General features: G+C 42.2%; 1 pseudogene; it reads left to right on the forward strand.

Moving 5' to 3' along the window:
* Positions 1-3662: 3662 nt before the first annotated feature.
* The window catches only part of LOC115142696 (DENN domain-containing protein 2D-like), a 33094-nt pseudogene continuing 23054 nt past the window's right edge, over positions 3663-13702 (forward strand).

The raw sequence follows: 13702 nt of genomic DNA on the forward strand, positions 1-13702 counted from the left end.
CTGATCCACAGGTCTCCCTCTCCTCCATCCCTCCATCCCTCCCTCCCTCCCCATCCTTCCCTGCCTCCATGCCCTCCTCCCAGCTGATTCACAGGTCTCCTCTAGTGAGGAAGCAGGCCACAGCGTGTCTGGCCAGGTGGTGGATCCATCCTTCCTGCCTCAACTGGGTCATGATGGCGTCGATCCAGGGGAAGCTTGTCTTTGCTTGAGAGAGGGAGACGGGGATAAGGATACGTCTGAATGTTAATTTATCTAAATTAGTGCTTCGTTTAGTGCAGGGATGGGCAACCGCGGACCAATAATATATAGTGCTTTCAGAAAGTATTCCGACCCCTTCACTTTTTACGCATTTTGTTACGTTACAGCCTTATTCGAAAATCGATTTTTCCCCTCAATCTACACACAATACCCCATTATGTCAAAGCAAAAACATGTTTTGAGAAATGTTTGCTAATTTATAAAAAACTAACTGAAATATTACATTTTACATAAGTATTCAGACCCTTTAGTCAGTACTTTGTTAAAGCACCTTTGGCAGCGATTACAGCATCGAATCTTCTTGGGTATTTGGGGAGTTTCTCCCATTCTTCTCTGCAGATCCTCTGAAACTCTGCAGGTTGGATGGGGAGCGTTTCTGCACAACTATTTTCAGGTTTTTCCAGAGATGTTCGATCGGGTTCAAGTCTGGGCTCTGGCTGGTCCACTCAAGGACATTCAGAGACTTGTCCCGAAGCCACTCCTGCATTGTCTTGGCTGTGTGCTGAGGGTTGTTGTCCTGTTGGAAGGTGCACCTTCTCCCCAGTCTGAGGTCCTGAGCGCTCTGGAGCAGGTTTTCATCAAGAATCTCTCTATACTTTGCTCCGTTCATCTTTCCCTCGATCCTGACTAGTCTCCCAGTACCTGCCACTGAAAAACATCCCCACAGCATGATTCTGCCACCACCATGCTTCACCGTAGGGATGGTGCCAGGTTTCCTCCAGACTTGACACTTGGCATTCAGGCCAAAGAGTTCAATCTTGGTTTCATCAGACCAGAGAATCTTGTTTCTCACGGACTGAGAGTCCTTTAGGTGCCCTTTGGCAAACTCCAAGCAGGCTGTCATGTGACTTTTACTGAGGAGTGGCTTCCGTCTGGCCACTCTACCATAAAGGCCTGATTGGTGGAGTCCTACAGAGGTGGTTGTCCTTCTGGAAGGTTCTCCCATCTCCACAGAGGAACTCTAGAGCGCTGTCAGAGTGACCATTGGGTTCTTGGTCAAGGCCTTTCTCCCCCTATTGCTCAGTTTGGCCGGGCAGCTCTAGGAAGAGTCTTGGTGGTTCCAAACATCTTACATTTAAGAATGATGGAGGCCACTGTGTTCTTGGGGACCTTCAATGCTGAATAAATGTCTTGGTACCCTTCCCCAGATCTGTGCCTCGAAACAATCCTATCTCGGAGCTCTACTGACAATCCCTAAAACCTCATGGCTTGGTTCTTGCTCTGACATACACTGTCAATTACTGTGGGACCTTATATCGACAGGTGTGTGCCTTTCCAAATCATGTCCAATCAATCAATTGAATTTACCAAAGGTGGACTCCAATGAAGTTGTAGAAACATCTTAATGATGATCAATGGAAACAGGATGAAAAGGGTCTGAATAATTATGTAAATAAAGTATTTCAGTTTTTATGTTTAATACGTTTGCAAAAATGTCAAAAACCTGTTTTCACTTTGTCATTATGGGGTAATGTGTGCAGATTGCAGAGGATTTGTTTTATGTATGCCATTCATCTATATATACAGTGCCTTTCGTTAAATATTCAGACCCCTTCCCTTTTTCCACATTTTGTTACGTTACAGCCTTAATCTAAAATGGATTAAATAAAACATTAACCTCATGGGCTCCCTATGGGCTTGGGCCCAGCCCCTGACTCACACAACTGACCAGTCACATTCGGCTATTATGCAGTTTTAATTTTTTTATCAGTTACCCAATCAAGGCAGGGGGCCCACGATGGGGGGCCCTATCAACTCTTCTCATCCCATCTGGCGATTGTCTGCTGTCGCTCTACTAATCTACCCTCATTGCGGCTCCTGAATCCTCCTGTGGTTGGCGGTTTCAGTAAACAAAAATATATACATATACTACATATTTAATATATAATGTATATACGTTTGGCTTTTTTCCCCCATTTTTTTTTTTGCTGCCTCTTGGGCTTCAGCCCCGGTAAGCCTCTGCATTAATCCGGCCCTGGACATTATAGAGCATGTGTGCCACAGTGGTGTGTATGTTGAGGCCCAGTTCCCAGGCCATGATGTGAATCTCCTGGTCCAGTTGGGTGTTGTGTGGGACTCTATCTCTGTGTCCATGCTGAGTTGGGTGACTCCCCACTGGGCCACCAGACACCTCACTGTCCCCTGGTAGGGCCCCTGGAGCACATACAGTATGGAGCCCAGGGCCTGGAGGCTACGGTGGAGGTTTTCCAGACACTGCAGGGCCAAGGAGAATAACATGTCAATGTGATTTCAAACCATTCTGTATGGACCGACCACTCATTTTGCAGTTCTGTTGGTGCATCTTGTTGCTATTAACATTTCTACAGACCAACCAGTCCCTTTCATAACATATTGAGTTGTATTTGCTTTCTATCAGATAAAAATAACAATTCCAAACAATCACTTAATAGGCTAGGTAATGTCTGTATGTGCTACTATAAACCCTTCATCGGGATACCCTAGTTAACCCACTGACCTGCAGGAGGAATCTCCAGCGCAGGGCCCCAGTGCGCATGCCCCCCTCCATGAAGGGCCTGTCCAGGATGATGGGGTACACACACGCTGACAACTCCAGTGGCCCCACCAGGAACGGGCACATCACGGAGAAGCAGGCACCTTCCGGAACATGTGTACCACCGAACTGGTGGTGGCTGGTTGAATCTGGTGGGCTTCTTATGCAAACACACAACAGTGTGTGTATGCTCAGGGACAAAGCAAGCTCTTGATTCATCTGTAGAAGAGCAGCTAGAGGAACATAGTTCAATACTAGAACTTTGTTTTCAAGTTATCAGAGAAAATGCAAAAAAACACCCAAACAGGATTTAGAGGTTACAGTGACAAAGATAAATACTGTATTATTATAAGGGAATAAAGGGGACATTTGTTGCACTGACAAAGGATGACATAAAGGAATGTTAGTGGCCTTTGCTATCCTTATCTTTTCCACCAGGGGGAGTCATTTCCGTTAAATATCTCAAGATGACTCCTATGGGCCTCTGCTATGCCATTCATTTACAGTCTATGATCCATTGCCCCATGCATGCATTTTTAAGAAGCATGACTAGAAAATGGTAGGAGGGAGAACCAAAACATAATAGTCAACCAGGAACATGAGAAACATAGCCTGCTTGTTGACTGTTGTATTAATGTCAGATAATATGAGAGCATAGACATGAGAAATCAGTCGTGACACTATGGCTGCGTTTACACAGGCAGCCCAATTCTGATATTTTTTCCACTAATTGGTCTTTTGACCAATCACATCAGATCTTTTTGATTGGTCAAAATACCAATTAGTGGGAAAAAAAATCATAATTGGGCTGCCTGTGTAAACACACCCCAATATAAAGATGACCTACTCATCACGTTCAAAGACAGCTAGGAAAGAGAGTATGGTTAATATGTACGAATGTCTCTAGTGCAGTGTGAGAATATACATTAGTTAGCTTAATACATCACCATATGAGAGCCTAGAGGAAACATGGATAGGCGAAATAATACTATCCATTATTTCCATATTCTCTAAAGCAGACCAACCTCCTTAAATTAATTAGAAAACGCGCCCTTCAATAGGCTTTAAGAAACCTTTGGAAAAGGGCGTGTCGGTGTCCCCTTCTGGTCACACATCTGACGTGGGCCATGGTATCTGTCAAATTAGTTTTATTGTCTTCTCGATAACCTGCGTACGGTTATATTCTATCAACTAATTTAACCGTAGGCTACTCACGCTACACATCAAAGGAACTGTGTTGTAAATGAAAGTCTCTGAATAAAGAGAGCCCAGGGTTTAGCTGTCTTCCACAAGTGTTCATCTGCAAAATGCGGCACATCTAGCACTGAGCGGAATAGAAACGGTTCCTGGAAATCGATTGCATGTGTGCGGGGGTAGTTAGTTAAAGAAGGCATTTGAACGACGGGCTGCTTGCTTGTTTATGTGGTGTGAAAGACTGCAGATATTGAACAGCGACTAAAACGTTTCGGGAACTTTAAGCAACTGATTTAATTATTCAGCGGAAAGTGAGTATTTGTCATTGATACAGTTTATTTTTCTTGCTTTAATGGTTGTGTATATCCAAGTTTCATTCTTTTTGTTTGTTTAATGAAAACTGTACATATGATATGCTTGTTAGACACAGAGATACCTTTCACATCAGCATGTATTGATTTTCAATGGTTACAATAGTAGGCTATTCTCAACTGTACTCAACATTGCTCCAACTGTTGGCAATGGCAGATAGTTCCACCTGTATACTGTATATGCGGTGCTTTGTAAATGGCTATTGAAAATGGGTAACTCAAAGCTTTGCACACAGGGATTGTACAATACTTGCACATTATTCTTTTTTTTAAATTGTTCAAGCTCTGTCAAGTTGGTGGTTGAACATTACTAGACAGCCATTTTCAAGTCTTGTCAAAGATTTTCATGCCCATTTAAGTCAACTGTAAGTAGGCCTCAGGAACATACAATGTTGTCTTGGTAAGCAACTCCAGTGTATATTTGGACTTGTGTTTTTAGGTTATTGACCTCCTGAAAGGTGAATTTGGCTCCCAGTGTTGGAAAGCAGACTGCACCAGGTGTTCCTCTAGGATTTTATGTGACTTGTTAAGTGCATTTTTACTCCTGAACTTATTTAGGCCCTAACAAGGGTTGAATACATATTGACTTAAGATATTTCAGCTTTTCATTTTGAATACATTTGTTAAATAAATAATAATTAGACTTTGACATTATGGGGTATCGTATATAGGACTGTGACGATCTCAATTGAACCCATTTAAATTGAGGCAGTCAAGGGGTATGAATATTTTCTCAAGGCATTATGTCAGACAGGGATAATGAGAGGTCTGTGAGACTGATGGTGAAATATTAAAGCAGAAGTGTAGATCTCCACAGTTAAAATCTCAATGGCACCAAGGCCAACTCTCATTTGTTACTTACTAGAAACCTTTTCACTTCCGTGTGTCATCTTTCAGTCACTCCTGTTTGGCCCGTTTTGTTGTCTTCGAGGCTCTGAAGGAAGAATCTTTACTCTTAGCTCCAGCCAGGGAGTAAGGTTTATCATTTGGAATTGTTTGACCTCATGGATTTTTGCTTCAACAGCCCCTATGCTCAATCTGAACATTAACACGTGTCGTTTCCCACTTTTGGAAGCATGAGGACATTCTCTTTCATTTCAACGAGAAATAAGTTTCAAAAAAATGAAAGGTTAAATTGATACACGCCTTGGTAGGGTTAGTGTTCGCACACAGCCATATCTCCATTTAACACTGCTTGTTTATGGAAGACGAGGTGACCACTGTGCTAATTATCCTGCTCCGAACATCTGCGAAAGCGTGACTCGGGAAGTGTATAGCAGAAGTGTACTTTCATCAGATGGAGGCACCCATAGCTGTCTGGCTCTGTGCAACACTTACTGTATCAGTTTATTTTACGGATTCATTCTTTCTGATGCAAGATGAGGGCCATATGTTTCGAAAGCCATATTGCCTGTGGTGATTATTGACGTTTCTAAACCTTAAAACACAGCGTCAGGATTGTAGTTCACATGAGCCCATCTTGGGTGACGCTAATGGCTGAGAACTGTAGGGAGAAGGCAGAATGCCGCCTCATCAAATACTGAAAAATCAAAACCGTAAAGTAAGCTTGTTTTACAGTCTGAAGTTCATCTACACGTTTCAATCTTACTGAACCGCTCACAGATTTAAGCAATCAATCCAGGGCTACTCAGATACTATGAGTAAAAGTATGGCTGTTGTTGACAACAGTAAGAAACCATCTTCCCTAACTACGCCATTCTAGATGGCTGTCTGTTACAGGATCTGACTGTTTAGTCTTTCTTACTAACACACTTTTTTATATTGAACTTAGGGACTATGTTCAAATGGTTACATAAGTGTGTCAGAGCAAGAACTTTGAAAAACAAAACTCGCCAATCTGGTGCTACTGGTTCAGTGACAGCTGGCTGGAAAGAAATTGCCTTCGTCACTTCTGTAGAATAGAACTGGATTTTCCAGAGACTATTTCAGATGTCTGGCATTAGTGTACAATCACAATACATTAGACGGTACATTAAATACACACAAATAATATTATAGTAGTGCAATCCACATAGTCTTGTAGGGATTAGTGATCCAACTCAGATGATCAGAGCTATTACCATACCTTACCAAAAGGGCTGTGCTAATACCTATCCAAATCTTTCAGATCCACTGTGATTTGTTGTCATGGAAAGCTGGTCATAAGACTTGTGCAACTTCACCTGAAATGCCTCCTGTTTACCCCCACTATACTGTCAGGCTTGATATAGATCCAACCTCCACAGAATAAATGCCATTCCAGATTGCGATCATATATTGGTATGATACACTGTGAATGTTGAATTACAGCATGTGACATATTAACTCTTATCCACATTTTTGTCCTTGTTTAATTGATTTGAAGGCTTGTGGTTTAGGGGCTGAATAAGTGGGAAGTGTTGTGCTTGATCTTTCAACACATGTTTAAGCAGTCTTTCTTACCTACTTTCAAGTTGGGAGTTCTCTCTCTCTCACATACTCAATCTGTCAACCAAATGTTTCTCTATTTCTCTCCCTTTGTCTCCTTCACCTCTTCTCTTGCACTCTCTCTCATGTAGTTTTCAACCTCCGGTCTGTGTAGAGGGCATCAACAAAAGATGAAACATTCTCATTAATGACCTATTGGTCAATTTCCTGATGTCGACATCCTGTCCCTTAACTATTGTCTGAGTTCAACAGAAAAGGGAAGTCAAACTTGAAGTGAGGGTCATTTTTCCTACTATCAATCTCTAACATGAGAATAATCACTGAATAATCCCCTCCAACCTTTTCTAACCATAAGGATAAGTGAAAGTAACTCAAGGAGCCTTCCACCATGTTAACATGCTACTTTCTATCCTCTTATCAGTCCTTCGCTCCCCTGCTCTTCCTTCCTCTGCAGGCGCCAAGATGTCCAATGAGCGTGATGCGGGGGACCATGGGCCAATGAAACTGTTCACTACCATGTTCTCGTCCCTCCAGGAGAAGTTCCACAGAGACCGTGAGTGTCTTGTATAGAAGTGGGTCCGTTCCATTTTGGGCCTATAGTGACTTGGGGTTAGGGAAAATGGCTATGGGTTCAAATGGAACTGATCCCAAGTCTGTGTATAGAACACAAATGATACATTATTGGAAAAGGTTAAACACAGAACTCTAAGCAAACAGACAGTAAGAGGCAAGCATGAATCAGGCTGGTCATGAACTAAACATGCCTGTCAAGCATACAAAGATTTGGCCTCGACTGCTTTGTTCCCCTCTCACTCAGGCAAACCCATTGGATTCATAAAACAAAGGACACCTCTTATAAACACTTATGAAACAGGCACATTTTCCTAAATTCACTTATTCTGGAGATATGTGAGGAATTCCAATTTTTGAGAGAACCAGCCTGATGCTTGACCATGCTGGACATGAGTGGTTCAAACATTGTAACAAAATCAATGGGGACCCCATACAATGGAATTCTAGATTCTCCCGACTGACTTTTTTAAATCCTATTTTTTGGAGTAGTGGCAACGATTTAGCTGCAGCGGCCTGTCACTGCTAAATGAATATATGGGAAACACTGCTGTGCCATTTTCTACCCATCAGGCCACCACTACCTGTCTATGGCAGACCGCCTTGTGTCAATGTGGTACTTCATACACACGAGGGAGAGGGAGGGAGAGATTTGACCAAGTGGGGACATTTTGTTATTCCCCACAAGGTCAAATACTATTTCTAAGGGGGTTCGTTTTTAGTGTGAAGGTTGTTTTTAGATTAGGGGTTTGGGAAAATAGGGTTTTGAATGGGACTGAATTGTGTCCCCTGAAGGTTAGTTATACAAGACTGTATATGTGCACATCTGTGTGTTTTCTCCTCTTGTGGTTTCGGTTGGTTAACACAGTGTCCCTCTTAGTTCTTTAGCTCTGTGGTTTCCTTTGAGTATTGTGTGTTTAAAATCTGAGCATGGTTTAGGCATCCTCTTGAACTACACTGAACAAAAATATTAACGCAACAAAGATTTTACTATGTTACAGTTCATATAAGGAAATTGGTCAATTGAAATAAATTCATTCTGCCCAAATCTATGGATTTCATATGACTGGGAATACAGATATGCATCTGGTCACAGATGCCTTAAAAAAAAGGTAGGGGCGTGGATCAGAACACCAGTCAGTATCTGGTGTGACCACCATTTGCCTCATGTAGCACGACACATCTCCTTCGCATAGAGTTAATCAGGTTGTTGATTGTGACATGTGGAAAGTTGTCCCACTCCTCTTCAATGGCTGTGTGAAGTTGCTGGATATTGGCAGGAACGGGAACACGCTGTCGTACATGTAGACCCAAAGCATCTCAAACTGGTGAGTATGCAGGCCATGGAAGAAGTGGGATATTTTCAGATCCCAGGAAATGTGTACTGATCCTTGCGATGGGGGCCGTACATTATCACGCTGAAACTTGTCTGCAGTGATGGCGGCAGATACATGGCACAACAATGGACCTCCAGGATCTCGTCACGGTATCTCTGTGCATTCAAATTGCCATTGATAAAATGCATTTGTGTTTGTTGTCCGTAGCTTATGCCCATACCATAACCCCACCGCCACCATGGGGCACTGTTTACTACGTTGACATCAGCAAACCGATCTCCCACAAGACGCTTGAAACCAATATTCATCTGTGAAGAGCACACTTATCCAGTATGCCTGTGGCCATCGAAGCTGAGCATTTGCACACTGAAGTCGGTTACGATGCCAAACTACAGTCAGATGACCCTGGTGAGGGCGACGAGCACGCAGATTAGCTTCCCTGAGACTTACTAACTGTTTGCAGAAATTATTCTGTTGTGCAAACCCACTGTTTCAACAGCTGTCCGGGTGGCCAGTCTCTGATCCTGCAGGTGAAGAAGCCTGATGTGTAGGTCCCCGGCTAGCGGGGTTACGTGATCTGCGGTTGTTTAGCAGATTGGGCGTACTGCCAAATTCTCTAAAACAACGTTGGAGGCAGTTTATGGTAGAGAAATGAAAATGTTCGGGCAATAGCTCCAGGGACATTCCTACAGTCAGCATGCCAATTACACGCTCCCTGAACTTGGAGACCACTGTGGCATTGTAACAAAACTGCACATTTTAGTGGCCCCAGCACAAGGTGCACTTGTGTAATGATCATGCTGTTTAATCAGCTTCTTGATATGCCATTTATTCAGTATACTTACACAGTGCTAAATCATAACATTAATTGTATTTATTATTCCATAAACATCAATGCATGATTTAGTTATTTGGCCTACTTGACTAGCTGTATACGAAAGTACACTTTTCAGTTCCCAGCCGTGTGATGTTTGGAATGAAAAGCTGCCTTGGAGTCCATGCCATCGTTAGTATTGAGGTTTATGAATAATTGTCTTCACTGCTGTCTTCGGTCTGTCTTTTAGGGAGTGATAGGGATTCCACCCTGCCTCGGCCTACAGCCCCATCCCTAGTGGTGACCTCTGCCCATAACCAGAGTCACCTCTTCTTTGAGTACCTGGTGGTGGTCAGCCTACGGAAGAAGAGAGAGAAGGAACGTACGAACCCCAGATCACATATCAGTTTCCCAAGGTCAAACCGAAATACATGCATGCATGCATGCATGCATGCATACATACATACATGCATACATACAGTGGGGCAAAAAAGTATTTAGTCAGCCACCAATTGTGCAAGTTAACCCAATTAAAAAGATGAGGCCTGTCATTTTCATCATAGGTACACTTCAACTATGACCGACCAAATGAGAAAAAAAATCCAGAAAATCACATTGTAGGATTTTTAATGAATTTATTTGCAAATTATGGTGGAAAATAAGTATTTGATCAATAACAAAAGTTTATCTCAATACTTTATATACCCTTTGTTGGCAATGACAGAGGTCAAACGTTTTCTGTAAGTCTTCACAAGGTTTTCACACACTGTTGCTGGTATTTTGGCCCATTCCTCCATGCAGATCTCCTCTAGAGCAGTGATGTTTTGGGGCTGTTGCTGGGCAACACAGACTTTCAACTCCCTCCAAAGATTTTCTATGGGGTTGAGATCTGGAGACTGCCTAGGCCACTCCAGGACCTTGAAATGCCACTCCTTCGTTGCCCGGGTGGTGTGTTTGGGATCATTGTCATGCTGAAAGACCCAGCCACATTTCATCTTCAATGCCCTTGCTGATGGAAGGTTTTCACTCAATCTCACGATACATGGCCCCATTCTTTCCTTTGCACGGATCAGTCGTCCTGGTCCCTTTTCAGAAAAACAGCCCCAAAGCATGATGGTTCCACCCCCATGCTTCACAGTAGGCATGGTGTTCTTTGGATGCAACTCAGGTTTCTTTGTCCTCCAAACACGACGAGTTGAGTTTTTACCAAAAAGTTATATTTTGGTTTCATCTGACCATATGACATTCTCTCAATCATCTTCTGGATCATCCAAATGCTCTCTAGCAAACTTCAGATGGGCCTGGACATGTACTGGCTTAAGCAGGGGGACACGTCTGGCACTGCAGGATTTGAGTCCCTGGCGGCGTAGTGTGTTACTGATGGTAGGCTTTGTTACTTTGGTCCCAGCTCTCTGCAGGTCATTCACTAGGTCCCCCCGTGTGGTTCTGGGATTTTTGCTCACCGTTCTTGTGATCATTTTGACCCCATGGGGTGAGATATTGCGTGGAGCCCCAGATCGAGGGAGATTATCAGTGGTCTTGTATGTCTTCCATTTCCTAATAATTGCTCCCACAGTTGATTTCTTCAAACCAAGCTGCTTACCTATTGCAGATTCAGTCTTCCCAGCCTGGTGCAGGTCTACAATTTTGTTTCTGGTGTCCTTTGACAGATCTTTGGTCTTGGCCATAGGTTTGGAGTGTGGCTGTTTGAGGTTGTGGACAGGTGTCTTTTATACTGATAAGTTCATACGGGTGCCATTAATACAGGTAACGAGCGGAGGACAGAGGAGCCTCTTAAAGAAGTTACAGGTCTGTGAGAGCCAGAAATCTTGCTTGTTTGTAGGTGACCAAATACTTATTTTCCACCATAATTAGCAAATAAATTCATTAAAAATCCTACAATGAGATTTTCTGGATTTTTTTCTCCTCATTTTGTCTGTCATAGTTGAAGTGTACCTATGATGAAAATTACAGGCCTCATCTTTTTAAGTGGGAGAACTTGCACAATTGGTGGCTGACTAAATACTTTTTTGCCCCACCATACATGCATGCATACATACATGCATGCATACATGCATGCATACATACATGCATACATGTTTACATACACTTAGGTTGGAGTCATTAAAACTCGCTTTTCAACCACTCCACAAATTTCTTGTTAAGAAACTGTAGTTTTGGCAAGTCTGTTAGGAGATCTACAACAGTTGATTTTACAACTGTTGTTTACAGACAGATTATTTCACTTATAATTAACTGTATCACAATTCCAGTGGGTCAGAAGGTTACATACACTAAGTTGACGGTGCCTTTAAACAGCTTGGAAAATGACTTTAGAAGCTTCTGTTAGGCTAATTGACATCATTTGAGTGGTGATCCTAATTGACCGAAGACGGGGAATTTTTACTAGGATTAAATGTCAGGAATTGTTTTAAATGTATTTGACTAAAGTGTATGTAAACTTCCGACTTCAGCTGTGTACATACATTGAGGAAGTATTTGTGATAGTAAATTGGCACTAATCTAAAATGTGTGTTTTAGCTAGCTAACATGAGGCGCTCTCAGAGAGAGGAAGAAGAGAAGTCCCTGAAAGCCATCCTCCTTTTCTGTTTCCCAGAGGGGGTGAACTGGGCCCCCCTGACTGAATACGCCAGGTACATGCCACTTCTCACCATCTCTGTGCTCATCTCTCTTTCTCTGTGATGATCTCTGTTTCTGGGTCCCCCTCACTGAGCGTATTCTCTTTCAACCATTTTTTCAGTTCAGTGTCACACTTGGCTGAAATTAACCACACCTGCTTTCTCGTGTGTGTGTGTGTGTGTGTGTGTGTGTGTGTGCAATCACACCTGGGACAAACAATCACACACATCTACTTTCTTCATCCTCCCACACCCCCAATGTTGTGCAGAGTGTTTTCAGGATGTGGTGAAGTGTTTCCAGCGAGCTTTACATGAACCGTTCTACCTACACGCAGAACAAATCTGCTTACAGTGTGTATGACTGTATGAAATGTTTGTGTGCGACGACTGCAAAGCATCATTTGTCATCTCTTGCAAACAACCAGTTGTGGAAAAGCACCAAATTGTCATACTTTTTTAAAGACTGTTACTTAAGTGGAAGTCGCCCATTAAAATACTAGAGGAAGTATTTGGTTCTAAATATACTTAAGTATCACAAAAGTATATAAATCCTTTCAAATTACTTATATGAAGCAAAGCAGACAGCACCACTTTCTTGTTTTTATAATGTACGGATAGCCAGGGGCACACCCCAACACGCAGACATAATTTATAAAATATTAATTTGTGTTTAAGTCTGCCAGATCAGAGGCAGTAGGGATGATGAGGGTTGTTGTCTTGATAAGTGCGTGAATTGGGCCATTTCCTGTCCTGCTAACGAGTACTTTTGGATGTCAAGGAAAATGTAGGGAGTAAAAAGTACATTATTTTCTTTAGGAATATTGTGAAGTAAAAGTTGCCCTAAATAGTAAAGTACAGATACCCCCCCAAAAAAAAAACTACTTGAGTAGTACTTTTAAAGTATTTTTTACTTAAGTACTTTACACCACTGCAAAAAACCTAGCTTTGACCAGGGTCAGTGTTATGGGTGGGCCTTAGGGGGCCTTGCCAGCCATACCGTACCTCCTTGCCCATCCAAATAAAGTATTTAAATATTGATCAGAGCAAGCCTGTCTCTCTCAGTATGTGTAGCCCATGTATCTGATGTGATCTGGACTAAGAGTATGGCATGACATAGTTAAATGGTACATACTGTAAGACAGAAGGGTGCTGTTTCGGTTGATCGGATTCTATTTTGGACTAATGTTCCAAGGTAACCTACTTTTGAAGTGATTTGTTATTTAATCCGATGACCTCATGACAGGTTGTTCATGCCACATTAAAAGGTAGGTTAATACATTTTTCCAGTTAAATTACATGTCGATACTATAAAACCTCTAAAGCAGTCATTTGCTCATGAATTTTAAAAAAGTATTACTCTGCCATAATTTAAGTCCTGCATCCCCTCATCCTTGGCTGGCTTTACCTAAATACGTATATATAATACACAGTCCTTGTTAGAATCTTAATATCACAAACATAACTGGTGTTGTAGAGTTTAAGGAGGGCTTGTCATTTGTTTATGGTTTTCACACACAGGCTATTATATCGGATTAAACAAATGATGTAGGCTAAAGTATGATGAGGGAGGATGGATGAGT

The sequence above is a fragment of the Oncorhynchus nerka genome, linkage group LG2 (genome assembly GCF_034236695.1).
Source record: "Oncorhynchus nerka isolate Pitt River linkage group LG2, Oner_Uvic_2.0, whole genome shotgun sequence".
Classification (NCBI taxonomy): domain Eukaryota; kingdom Metazoa; phylum Chordata; class Actinopteri; order Salmoniformes; family Salmonidae; genus Oncorhynchus; species Oncorhynchus nerka.